Source organism: Chiloscyllium punctatum, chromosome 22, assembly GCF_047496795.1.
Source record: "Chiloscyllium punctatum isolate Juve2018m chromosome 22, sChiPun1.3, whole genome shotgun sequence".
Classification (NCBI taxonomy): Eukaryota; Metazoa; Chordata; class Chondrichthyes; order Orectolobiformes; family Hemiscylliidae; genus Chiloscyllium; species Chiloscyllium punctatum.
The window spans coordinates 14,082,224-14,095,058 of record NC_092760.1 but is presented as its reverse complement, the minus strand read 5'-3'; the positions used below and the strand labels follow the sequence as shown (position 1 = coordinate 14,095,058).

General features: G+C 38.9%; 1 protein-coding gene across 1 annotated transcript in view; it reads left to right on the top strand.

Annotated features, from left to right (window-relative positions):
• trim44 (tripartite motif containing 44) overlaps positions 1-12,835 on the top strand; it is a 120,127-nt gene that overhangs the window by 26,018 nt on the left and 81,274 nt on the right. The window lies entirely within an intron of this gene.

The following is a 12,835-nucleotide window of genomic DNA, read 5'->3' as shown; positions in this document are numbered from 1 at the left end:
TCCCTGCTTCACAATTTCATGTCAAGTCTGACCCAGTGGTAATACTGTCGCCTCCAATTAGAGGTTGATCATTTCCTGTTCAACTGCAGTGAATTGAACATATAATCTCAGTTGGCCCTTCAGTACATTCTGAAGTGCCATCTTTCAGATAAGATGTTTTTAAAAACTGACCTGCCACCAGACCTCTGCTGGATGTAAAAGATCCCATCGCACTATTCAAAGCAGAGGAAAGGAGTTGTCACCCGTATTCTGGTCAATATTTACTGTTTGAACCACACCAAGGAACAAATTATCTCGTCATCATCACATTGATAACTTTGCTTTGTTGAAACTGGCTTTGTACTCCCTACATTGCAATAGTGACTACAATTCAGAAGCACTTAACTGGTTTTAAAGTTTTTTGAGATGTCCTGAGGTCATAAAACAACAATAATTAAAGTAACATAAAATGTTCCAAGGCACATCACAGCAACATTTTAAACCAAAACATGACGCTGAGTGACATAAAAAGAATTTAGGTTGAAAAGGTTGGTCAAGGGGTTGGGTTCTAAGGAGCAACTTAAAGGAAAAAAGTGAGGTAAAGATGCAGACAAGTGTAGAGAGGAAATTCCAGAGTCTAGGAGTGAGGTAATTGAAGGTATGGTCAGTAATGCTGGAGTGATTAAAATTGGATAGAATTAGACAGCAAAGATACCTTGGAGGATTGTGGAGCTGGAGGTGATTTCAGAACTAGTGTGCGGTGAAGCCAAGGTGGAATTTGAAAACAAGGATGAGGATTTTAAAATCAAGACATTGTTTGATCAGGAGCCAGTGTGGTCAGGGATAGGTGAATGGACTTGGAGCAAGTGGCCAAGCGTGTACACAGAGTCACACACCACCAGAAGAAATAGGGGCAGAATTAGACCATTCGATCCATCAATCCTGCTTTGCCATTCAATTATGTCTGTTGCGTTTCTTAACCCCATTCTCCTTCCTTCTCCCCACAACCCATGATCCTCTTACTAATCAAGAAATTATTCATCTTTGTCATAAGTACACATAGTGACCTCCCTTCCAATCATCCTTCCTGGAAGGGGTTTTTCCTACTGATTCAACCCATTCAATTGTTTGACCTTCCTGCCACCTCAGAGACTAAGGTTTGGGCTGTAAGACCCATAGTTGACTTTTCTGTAATGGTCAATTAACCGTTAAGGGCCCCATCCCTCAAAGGTCTGATTAACTGTGTTCCTGGTACCTTTTTCACTCAAAATAGGGTGGCCTACCAGCTGGATTATGTGTGTGGAGAGGCCTTGATCTGTCCAGTCTGGGGTAATTATTGACATAGATTTTGAAAATCACCTCCTTGTCGTTGCCTCTGTTCCCTCCTACCTCATAAACCCTAGCCTATGACCAAACATCCCCACTTCACCCACCCATCCACCCCAAAAGTCACTTGCATTACTGTTCCTTCTGGTCTTCAGTGCTGTTGTGCAGCTCGCTTTCTTATTTGTGTCTCGCTCATAAAGATGTCCTCTCTGCACATTGAAAAGAAAGGGAAAATCCTGCCCTTTGTTTCAGTGGAGCTTTGTCATTTTATTTGGCAGTTCTCATAACTCATGAATACTTCTGTGTTCTAAAGTCAGGGATTAGGGTTAACCTTAACATTAACCCATCCAGCTGAATATTGGTTTTCAGCAACCACCGTGTTAAGCCTTTTGATAATTTCAATTTGATCAGTTCTCATTACTTTTAAACTGTATGGAGTTTAATTTTTTTCAAATCTGTCCTGCAAGACTATTTTGTCAGCCCAGGAACCTATCTACTAAACCTTTGTTGCACTCCTCCTAGGCTGCCCTTATATAAGGGAGCAAACTGTGCATTATACTCTGGGTGTGGTTTTGTAAAACTCTGATTCCAATTCTATTCTTAGGGTGGAAAATTGTCAGGGGAGGTGGTGGGAGTTGGTACTCAGTTGGTGGCTAGCTGAGTAACCAGTTGGAAGCCTCCCCCTATCCATCTATCCATAACATATTACAGACAGGCTAAGTTGAAGCAAATTAGGACTTCACCCTCTCGAACTCCAAAACAATCCCATGCTTTAGGCATGATTTTCTCAATTTTACTCAAAATATTTGTTTTATGTCTCTGCCCTTTCCTTATTTCCCCTGTTATAATTTCATTTGCCTGTGCACCTCATGAATCCATGTTTACTTTCACATGTTTTTCTAGATACATATGTAAGGGAACAACAGCAATCTGTTTTTGTATCTCTCGTGATTATATTCTTTCTTTTCAATTTCTTAGTCCTTCTTTGCTCAACTCTAAAATCTTTCCCATCTTTAGGCTTTTGTTAATGTCGTAAACTTATTGATTTGATGTCATATTATCTTTAATTCTCATGAGCTGCAGTTGGACCACTCTGTATGTGGGGGATTAATAACATAAAAGCCACTAGGCTAAAAGAAGGCTCCTTCAGATTCTGATAATCAAGTTGAGATTTGAACCCAGACAATTGCTATAATTTTTGTGCTTTTAGGATAGAGATTTATTGTCATCAGTTAAGTATTTCAAATTTACATTTTTAATTGCTCCTTTCTAATAATCAGTTTGCTTTTCAACTTCTTATTGCATATATTACACAACACTCCTTGAAGTCAGTAATGTTGTATTTCCCACCCACTTTCTCAGTGTTATCTGGTATGCTGCCATTGTTGAGCCACTTGCTGTGCTCTGTGCTCATAGTAGCTTCAAGATCTATAATTTCTCACAGTTGTGTAGGAATTAGCTCCTTCATTCCAGAAATTGTATTTGTCAGATGGCCTACACCAGGAATCCGCCACTTCTCTACTGCTTAATTATTCCTCTAGTTGTTCAGCATCAGCCGGTCAGCACTGAGGAGAGCTGCAGATTCTATTTTTTGTATCCAATGCATTCTACTCCTATAACAAGCGCGGCTAAGTGAGGCAATGAGACAGAACACAGATTAAATGTGACGTAAAATTTCCTTGACACTGCCTTATCAGAGGTTCCCACAGCAAATATAGCATATGTTGAAAAAAGACAAAGCTTGAATCTGCATAATCAAATATTCCCAAGTTATTGCATAATAAAATTCCAATGTAGAGATCTCCATACCATGATAATATTCCTTCGCGCCAGTCTCCTGTCTGAATACCTTCCCATCCCATCACTGCAATGAGCCTAGGCCTTGTTGAAAGGTGCTGAGACTACCCAAAGTCATGGCAACTATTTTATCGACCTTTTGCTATTACTGAAACTTTGCATCATCGTGCTCTCTCTTAATTGTGTGTAATCTTAGGCAGGTGGTGGGCACTAATTGGGGATTCACTTGTGCCATCTTAAGTAAATGTTTGCTTATAATCTGTAAATGTGTAAAGGAATGCTTATATAACTGTATAAAACTGTATATCCAGTTTTAACGTACGCCAACTGGCTTTCTAAAATATAAGGAAAAAATGGTTGCCAAAAGATGAAGAAAACTAAGAAAAAATAAATTCAAATGAGAAATTATGATCCTAGAGGCTATTATAGAGTGACAGAAAGCAAGTATAAATTGTTGGATTGTGATTACCCTCCAATGTTCTTAAAGTCTGAAGTACCTCATCAGAACAAGGAAGTCGAAATATGGATATGACTTCCATCCCTAATCTTATGAATAAATGTAAATTTAATTAATATTTTACAGTAAGGTTCAGGTCTTGGACTTCAACAATTTACAATCTAATACATGATTGGTAAGCAGGGACAGAGTGTATCATAACAAAATTCATGAATGATTCTAAGATAGGTGGGAAAAGCAGGCTATAATGAGGAGATAAAAGTTTGCAGATGGATTTTGATAGGTTAGGAGAATTGGGCCAGAATCTGGCAGAAAGAGTTTAATGTGGATAATGTTGTTCATTTTGGCCAGAAAAATAAAGGGACAAATTATTACTTAAATGGGAAGCAAATACAAAGTGTGTCAGTGCAGAGAGATCTAGACGTCTCTGTACAAGAAAGTTGGTCCCCAACAACAGTGGACTTCACCAGTTTCCTCTTTTCCCTTCCCCCTACCTTATCCCAGTTCCAACTTTCCACCTCAACAATGTCCTTATGACCTGTCCCACCTGTCAATCTTCCTTCCCACCTATCCACTCCACCCTCCTCTCCGACCTATCACTTCACCCCCACCTCCATCCACCTATTGCACTCTCAGCTACCTTCTCCCCAGCTCACCCCCCTCCCATTTCTCCCTCTACCTCCGAGGCTTCCAGCCTCTTTACTGATGAAGGACTATTGCCCGAAACATTGATTTTCCTGCTCCTCGGATGCTGCCTGACCTGTTGTGCTTTTCCAGCACCACTCTAATCTTGACTCTAATCTCCAGCATCCACAGTACCCACCTCCGCATGGTTTCCAACAACAGCCTATAATAAGAAAGGCAGTTGGAATCCTAGCATTTATGCAATGTCTGGATTATAAAAGTAAAAAAAGTGTTGTTGCAATGATATCAGATGTTGGTGGGACCATACCTGGAGTCCTGTGTCCAGTTTTGGTCTCCTAACTTGTGGCACTTGAGGCAGTTCAGAAGAGGTTTACAATGTTGATTTTGGGTATGAAAGGAGCAGTTGAATAGCTTGGGCTTGCAGTTGCTGGAGTTCAGAAGAATGAGAGGGGGATCTGATTGAGGTGCATAAAATGCTAAAGGGGATTGATAAGGTGAACATTGAATAGATGTTCCTTCTTGTGGGACAGTCTTGAATAAGAGGTCATAGATTATAGAGTAAGAGGAGCTATGTTCAAAACAGAGATGAGACGAAACTACTTCTCAAAAGGATGTGAATCTGTGCAACTCCCTGCCCAAGGGTGCAGTGGAGGCAAAATAAATCAACAGATTCAAGAAGGCAATAGATGGTGTTTCTGATGAAAAGTGGGATAAAGGGCTATGGGGAGTTGGCAGGAGGGTGGAATTGATACCAGGATAAAATCAGTCATCAACATGTTAAATGGCAGTGTGGGCTCGAATTGCCTGCTCGCACTCCTAATTCCTATGTTCACATGTGTTACGAAAGCAGAGATAACATTTTAGTTTTGATTTAGATTTGTTCTTGTGGGCTTGATATTTGAAAATCAGGAGGCCTGTCTGTCAATGTGTGTGTTTTTAATGAGGTTTTCTAACCTTTGAAATGAAGAGACAGGGGTAATAGTTTAGTGCGTAAAAAAAGGTAGCAAAATAAAGTGTTGTTAACTCGCAACAGGGGTCCAAATACACACACACAAGTCTGGAAGTAGGTCAATTAGTCAGTGTTTGTGTGTGTACAAACAGAGAGTGGATGTAAAACTTCATGTTAAGAAATCCTGCGAGGCTATTGGAACTGAAGTTTAAGGAACTCCTGCTTACTGTTTATTTCAACCTAATCATGAATTTAGTTTGTAGTTTATTTCAGGGGTCTCAGGGAGCAATCCTAATTCAAGAAAAAGTGTCGCGTCAATGTGCAGAAATTCATCAGAAGGAAACTGCCTACAGAGTTGCCATCTGAACAGGAAGCCTTAATGTGGAAATTGTTGTAAATCTTTGCTGAGGATTTGGTGTTTGTAATGACACAGCTCGGATAGAAGCTATAGTGTCAGTTGAAATAAAGGCAAACTATAGCAAATGCTCGAAATCTGAAACAAGCACAGAGTGAGAAACACAGCAGGTCCAGTAGCATCTGTGGAGAAAGAAGAACAAGGTTAACCTTTTGAGTCTGATAGAAGTCTTTGTCTGAATTAGTTTTAACCCTTTCTGATGGTTGTAATGAGATATTTCCAACCTATTCTGTTTAGTGTCACATAGTTCACACTTTTCTCTTGTTTAAACAATGTTGTATGCTTTATGTTGAAGGCATTCTGGGAGACTATTGTGAACAGATCAGTAACTGACTTTCACAGGTTAAAAAAATTGGATCTGTCAAGGCAGGTTTCATACTGGAATTCAATTTGTCCATCAGGTGGGATCACAGTACTTAGCAAAGAGGAACAAGATATGGTTTTGGTGTTGTCACTTTCTCCAAAAAGTGAAATACTTTGTAAAATAAATGACAGTTGGATAGTGAAGAAGAATTAGTCTTTATGGACGAAATTTGCAGGAAATATTATTTGTTTATTATAATGAAGCATGGTTAGACCTTGATAGATTCCCGAGAACAGATAGTCATTCCACGAAGAGATATATCATGGATGTTTTGAAGGATCGATAAAATTCCGTTTAGATATCCATGGATCAGTACTGCCTTTAAATCGCTGGATGGTGCTGAGGTACCTTACATGGGAAAGGATCCTAACCTGACTGCTGTTCAGTTCTTGAAGAGGGTGGATTCTGTTGGATGAGATATTTGCTGTTTTGAAATTGTTTCTGTGGAAGCTAACATCCCCTTCACCTTTTGTGGAACAGATTAAACATTCTGGATTACCATCAGGAGTAGAGAACACAGTGATTGCCAGATTTCAAAATGGCCCAGACATTAGACAGAAACATCAATATAGCAGAGGGACAAAAGATAGGCAGAATAAGGATGGAAGCCCCTTAACAGATCTGGCTTTTGCAGCAATAAGACAGAATTGGAAAGTATTAACAGGCAAATGAATCCCAGGAACATCTGAAGAACACAACAGATGATTTAGTGTGACTGAAAATTTATTGTGTGATGAAATGCTGAAAGTGGAGAGGCCGGGTCTTGAAAATGACACCAACGTTCTGAGGAGTGGTTTCAAGATATTGTTGAATCCAAGGAAATTTTTACTTGTCACAGAGAATTATGATCATGAATGAGTCATTTGCCTCAGTTTGATTGTACTGGATTAAACTGGTTAAAAGTGTTATGTACACACGCAAGTAAACAGGACTGGTTTAAAGTAAAGGAGTATTTGCTTTACATTTGGGGATGGCAACACATTGAGTTAACAAAAGAAAGTTATGATTGCATATAAAATAGCTGGAGTAAGCCATTTACAGATAGTGATGTCGGGCTGAATCTTTTGGCACTGTTACTTTCTTGTGAGTTTCATGAGTGGTTTTTCTCTCCATGAGGCTGAGCAAGTTTTCTCACACTATCATCTCAAACCTGCCTCATTAGCTATCCACCATCCCCTTATGGCACCCCTTTTGTCAAATGCTGTCCCACTTGCTATGGCTGGGATGTATTGGATCCTGTGCCATCTTCGAACCCCAGCCATGGACCTGTTCATGTGGTAGTAGTCTGGAATTGCCCTTCATCCTTGATATAACTGCGCAGCAGCTGTAACTAAATCTTCTGACATCTTCTTGCACTCATATATTCCTAAACCTGTTGCTATTTAAGCACCAGGCCCCTCAGCTTATCTGGCCTTAGCCACATCTTTAAGTCACTGCTGCTTTTTCCCATGGCCTACTACAGCCCAGCATCTCATCATTGTTCAAAGTGGAACAATCACATACAAAGAAACTTTCAGTTGCCTTAAAAAAAATCATTTTTATTTGCAAACATCTAAACAAAACAGAAATCAAATAAACATAAGCAGCATTTGTCTCAGAAATAAGCTACCTGTAGTTCAACAGTCTTACAATCAGTGAATGATCATTGCACCCAGCTACTACGAAAGTACAGCGCATTCTGTATGGAATATGCTAAGATGGCAGACCTGACTGTCATCTTCAGCCAGCTTATCATCTGCTCCACAATGGCGCTGGATGATAATGTTTCAGTCAGCAGCTTGTGGAAACATTAGCTATGATCACAGTGGGTAATCCTTGTCTTTCAGTAAAGACCATTGTAAAACATCTGGATCCTCACTCATAGCCAGAACACAAATGTTCTCCAGGATATAGGCATTCTGCCAACTCCAGGATACCAGGCACAAATGTGTATGAAGTGAAGCCAATAATCACTTGTACATTGATAGAATTCTATTCTGTTGATGAAGTGATCACAAGCATCATTAAAAACAAAGGTATCTCTGGGTCACAATGCACATGGCTAATGCAAGATCTCACACAGTGCCCTGGGACATTCAATTGGTTCCCTCTCAACCTGTACAGTAAGCATAATACAAGACTCTCTTAAATGTAAAGGTACCTTTTTCAATGATGCCTATCATTGCATCCATTTCACCAAGATATCTGTCTGCAATAGGCAAAGACCAGCAACATCGTCAACGTTGCTCGTGACCAGCATTTCACTCCACACACTTGTACACTGCATACATTTCACATGCACAATGATCTGAATGAAAATGATTTCAGTGATTTGGACATGATATGGCAGTTATGTTTAAAAATCAGTCAATCCGTGGTTTACTCTGTCAGGACAATTTTGTGGTGTTGTGATCCCAGTTAATGATATTACTGAACAAAGTCTAAAGGCTGATTTGAAATCTGGCTTGACAGATCATATTTTATTTTGTTTTAGTTTTCGTGAGTTTTTTGCTGAAACATAGGAATGTCATGTTGCTGATTGAAGTTAAACAATAAACCTAAAGTTTTTTTTCAGCAAATGGCATTGAGGTAAAATACTGTCTAATAAACTTTTAAGGATTTTGAAACATATAATAGAAATTTAACCCCACAATCCCAAAACACTCTTTTACGAATTCCAAAACTATCCCATCCACATCACCAAAGTACAGTACTCACTCCAAAAAAATTCTAATACTTACGTAAATCATGACTTCAACTTCCACTCTGGAAAATCTGAAAGCTTTTTTCCTCGGGCTATTAAACATCTGCGTTTTTATGTTCATGGCTTCAAATAACCTCATCAGAGTTTAATCCAAACACTTATGTCTAGGATTGTCACTGAACTTAGTGTCCTAATTTAGTTTTACTATCTTCTCCACTTCTCTGGAGTACTTCTTTATACATACATCTTCTGCAAGAACTTCACAAAACTGCCCCCAAACTGGAAAAAAAATCTTTTTTCCAAGCTGCAGGTACTTATCTTATTTCCAGAATTTCTAACAGAAACCTTGATGCAAAATAGTTTACCTTGTTTGGTTGTAAGCAGTCCTAAGGTAAATAAGTCCATTTGGTCAGAAAGGTGCTCCATCAAGATGTCAAAGAGTCAAAGAGATGTACAGCATGGAAACAGACCCTTCGGTCCAACCCGTCCATGCCAACCAAATATCCCAACTCAATCTAGTCCCACCTGCCAGCACCCGGCCCATATCCCTCCAAACCCTTCCTATTCATATACCCATCCAAATGCCTCTTAAATGTTGCAATTGTACCAGCCTCCACCACTTCATTTGGCAGCTCATTTCATACACGTACCACCCTCTGTGAAAAAGTTGCCCCTTAGGTCTCTTTTATATCTTTCCCCTCTCACCCTTAACCTATCCCCTCTAGTTTTGGACTCCCCAACCCCAAGGAAAATACTATGCCTATTCACCCTATCCATGCCCCTCATAATTTTGTAAACCTCTATAAGGTCACCCCTCAGCCTCCAATGCTCCAGGGAAAACAGCCCCAGCCTGTACGACCTTTCCCTATAGCTCAAATCCTCCAACCCTGGCAACATTCTTGTTAATCTTTTCTGAACCCTTTCAAGTTTCACAACGTCTTTCCGATAGGAAGGAGCCCAGAATTGCACGCAATATTCCAACAGTGGCCTAACCAATGTCCTGTACAGCCGCAACATGACCTCCCAACTCCTGTACTCAATACTCTGACCAATAAAAGAAGGCATACCAAATGCCTTCTTCACTATCCTAACTACCTGCAACTCCACTTTCAAGGAGCTATTAACCTGCACTCCAAGACTCCAAGGTGTCTTTGTTCAGCAACACTCCCCAGGACCTTACCATTAAGTGTGTAAGTCCTGCTAAGATTTGCTTTCCCAAAATGCACCACCTCGCATTTATCTGAATTAAACTCCATCTGCCACTTCTCAGCCCATTGGCCCCTCTGGTCCAGATCCTGTTGTAATCTGAGGTAACCCTCTTTGCTGTCCACTACACCTCCAATTTTGTTGTCATCAGCAAACATACTAACTGTACCTCTTATGCTCACATCCAAATCATTTATGTAAATGACAAAAAGTAAAGGACCCAGCACCGATCCTTGTGGCACTCCACTGGTCACAGGTCTCCAGTCTGAAAATCAACCCTCCACCACCACCCTCTGCCTTTGAGCCAGTTCACCATAGCCACAGGAATATCAACAATTTAACTATATGCACAGAAAAAAATCTATATGTCACTAATTCAAAATTCAAATCCAAATTTAAAAATTCAGATTCGAAATAAATTGTTAAAAATTTAAATCACACAATCTACATCACAATATCCTTTGAACAATATCCTTTTGTTTCATGTCATTTTTAGATAAATAAAAACCAATTTTCTAAAATTTGCATAGATTCCTCATCATATTTGTCAAAGGTCAAAATCCTGATGAAAGATGCAGATAATTTTGATGAAGTGTATAGAAGGTGAATACTAAAACCTAAGTGAAAAGGGTGAAAATTGAACAGAGTGGCAGAGAATGCCACCATATTTTATGAGAACTTTTCCATTGGTACACAACTTTAATGAGGTAATTGCCATGGATCTATGGGATTAAGACAAGGACAAGGGCAACAGTATTTACATTTATCCTTTATAGATCCTAATCAACTTTTGCCTTTCTTCAATTATACATATCAAGGACAAAAGGATTATGAAATGCAAAGTTATGGTGAAATGAACACAGATTTAGACTAGGAGGACCAGGAAAGTTTCTGATTGGTAAATTCTCCTCCATTATTAATGTCAATTTCAGGGACATCTGGAAAAAAAAATATGAACATGATTGCTGAAATCCTTTCAGCAGTCCCCTGTCTGGACCTAACTCCAATCCTTAGCAATAAAAGCCAAAGTATAATTTGCCCTCTTAATTATTTGCTGCACCTGCATGCTAACTTATAGTATTTCATGTAAAAGAAAACCCAGATCTCACTATGCTGCACTTCTTTTTAAAGGCTGTCTTCTCTTAAATATTGTTTTTTCCTACGAAAATGCATGACCTCTCCAATTCCTACATTCTACTCCATTTGCCTAGTCTTTGCCCATTCACTCAACCAGTCTATATCCCCTTGTAGATTCATCACACTGTGCCCTACCACTTATTGTCGTATTGTCAAACAGAGGATGACTTAATCAAAGAACCAAATTAAAGGGAATTAGACAGTTGGAGAGAGTTTGGAATTTATTCTGAAGCACCAGTTAGATGAATTGGCCATACCAAATTGCCCATGGTGTTGTGTAGGTTAGGTGCGTTAGTCAGAGGAAATGTAAAGTAATAGGGTAGGGGAATGGGTCTGGGTGGGATATTCTTCTGAAGGTCAGTGTGGACCTGTTGGGCCAAATGGCCTGTATCCACACTGTAGGGATTCTGTGATTCTATGATCACTAGATGAGGGGCATTTGGATTTAACCCCCAAGTGGACTTGCAAGTGAATATGCAGATGGAATAACAGGATAAGGTGAGTTTGGTATTCTGAAGAGAGACTGGGTGATACAGATGTTAGCATGAACTCTCCTATATGTGATAAAGTAACTTTGAAAACATTTTTGAGCGTTTTTGACCGCACATCAAGGCATGAATAAATCAATCCACACAAGGCATATTTATGTAGGACTTTACTTTTCAAAAGAATTGTTTCTGAAACTGTTCAAAGAGACAACAGATGCAGATGGTAAACTATAGACTAAAATGAATCTGTGGCCTGAATGATGCCCTCAGTGTATGGTATATTTGGGTAAGATCAGCTCAAAATTGGCTGTGTTCAACTAAGAGCAGATTCCACAATATTTTACTGATATCATAAAGGAAAAGTTACAGGTATCTTCATGATGCAAGTTGAAGGTTTCGAACAGTGTCACACTGCAGGATTTGAAAATGTATCAATTGAGATTAAGTGTTATTAATAAGATTGGAGCAGAGGTAAAATTTAGAGTCAAATGTTTTAGGCTTTTAATTATGTTGGTTTAAACTTTGAGCAGAATTGGTCTGGAATAACTTTTAAATCAACAACCTACTCAGACTACAGCAAATGTTAGTTTTGATGTGTTTGGAGTTAAGTAGTATGATGTTGAAACATCTATAGCTAAGAATATTTAAAGGGGGAAATAAAATATGAAAAATATTTTAAATCTGGAAAAGTGTGGATGATTTGTCATATTTAAATTTCAGGGAGGCATTTGATAAAGTACCACGTCAAAGATTATTGTGAAAAGTAAAAACTCACTATAGGGAATAACATATTGGCATGGATAAATGATTGGTTAGCTCACAAGAAACAGACAAATAACTCCTTTTCATGTTTGGAAAAATGTAACAAATGATGCGCCACAGAGATCAATGCCAGCGCCTGAGCTTTTTACAATTTATATAAATGACTTGGTTGAAGGCCGAGGTATTTGCTGATGACACAAAGCTCATTAGAAAAGCAAGTTGTGAAGAGAGTATAAGGACTCGACAAAGACATATGGATAGTAAAAGTAAGTTGACAAAAATATTTTGTATAAATATGAAATTGTCCATTTTGGCAGGCACAAGTACATTATCTAAATGGTGAGAAATTTCAACCTCTGACTTGCATGTGTCCTAATATATAAATCACAGAAGTGTAAGTGCAGCAAGTAATTAGGAATGCGATCGTTTATCATAAGGGAAATTGAATACAAAAATACAAAGGTAATGTTTCAACTATAAAGGACTTTGGTTTGATCACATCTAGAGGATGATGCACACTATGGGTCACCATATTTGAGGAAGCAGGCAAATGTTTAGAAAGCAGTTCAAAGAAATTTGACAAGTAATAATGGGAATGGGGAGTTTGTCTTATTAGGAAAGGTTAGA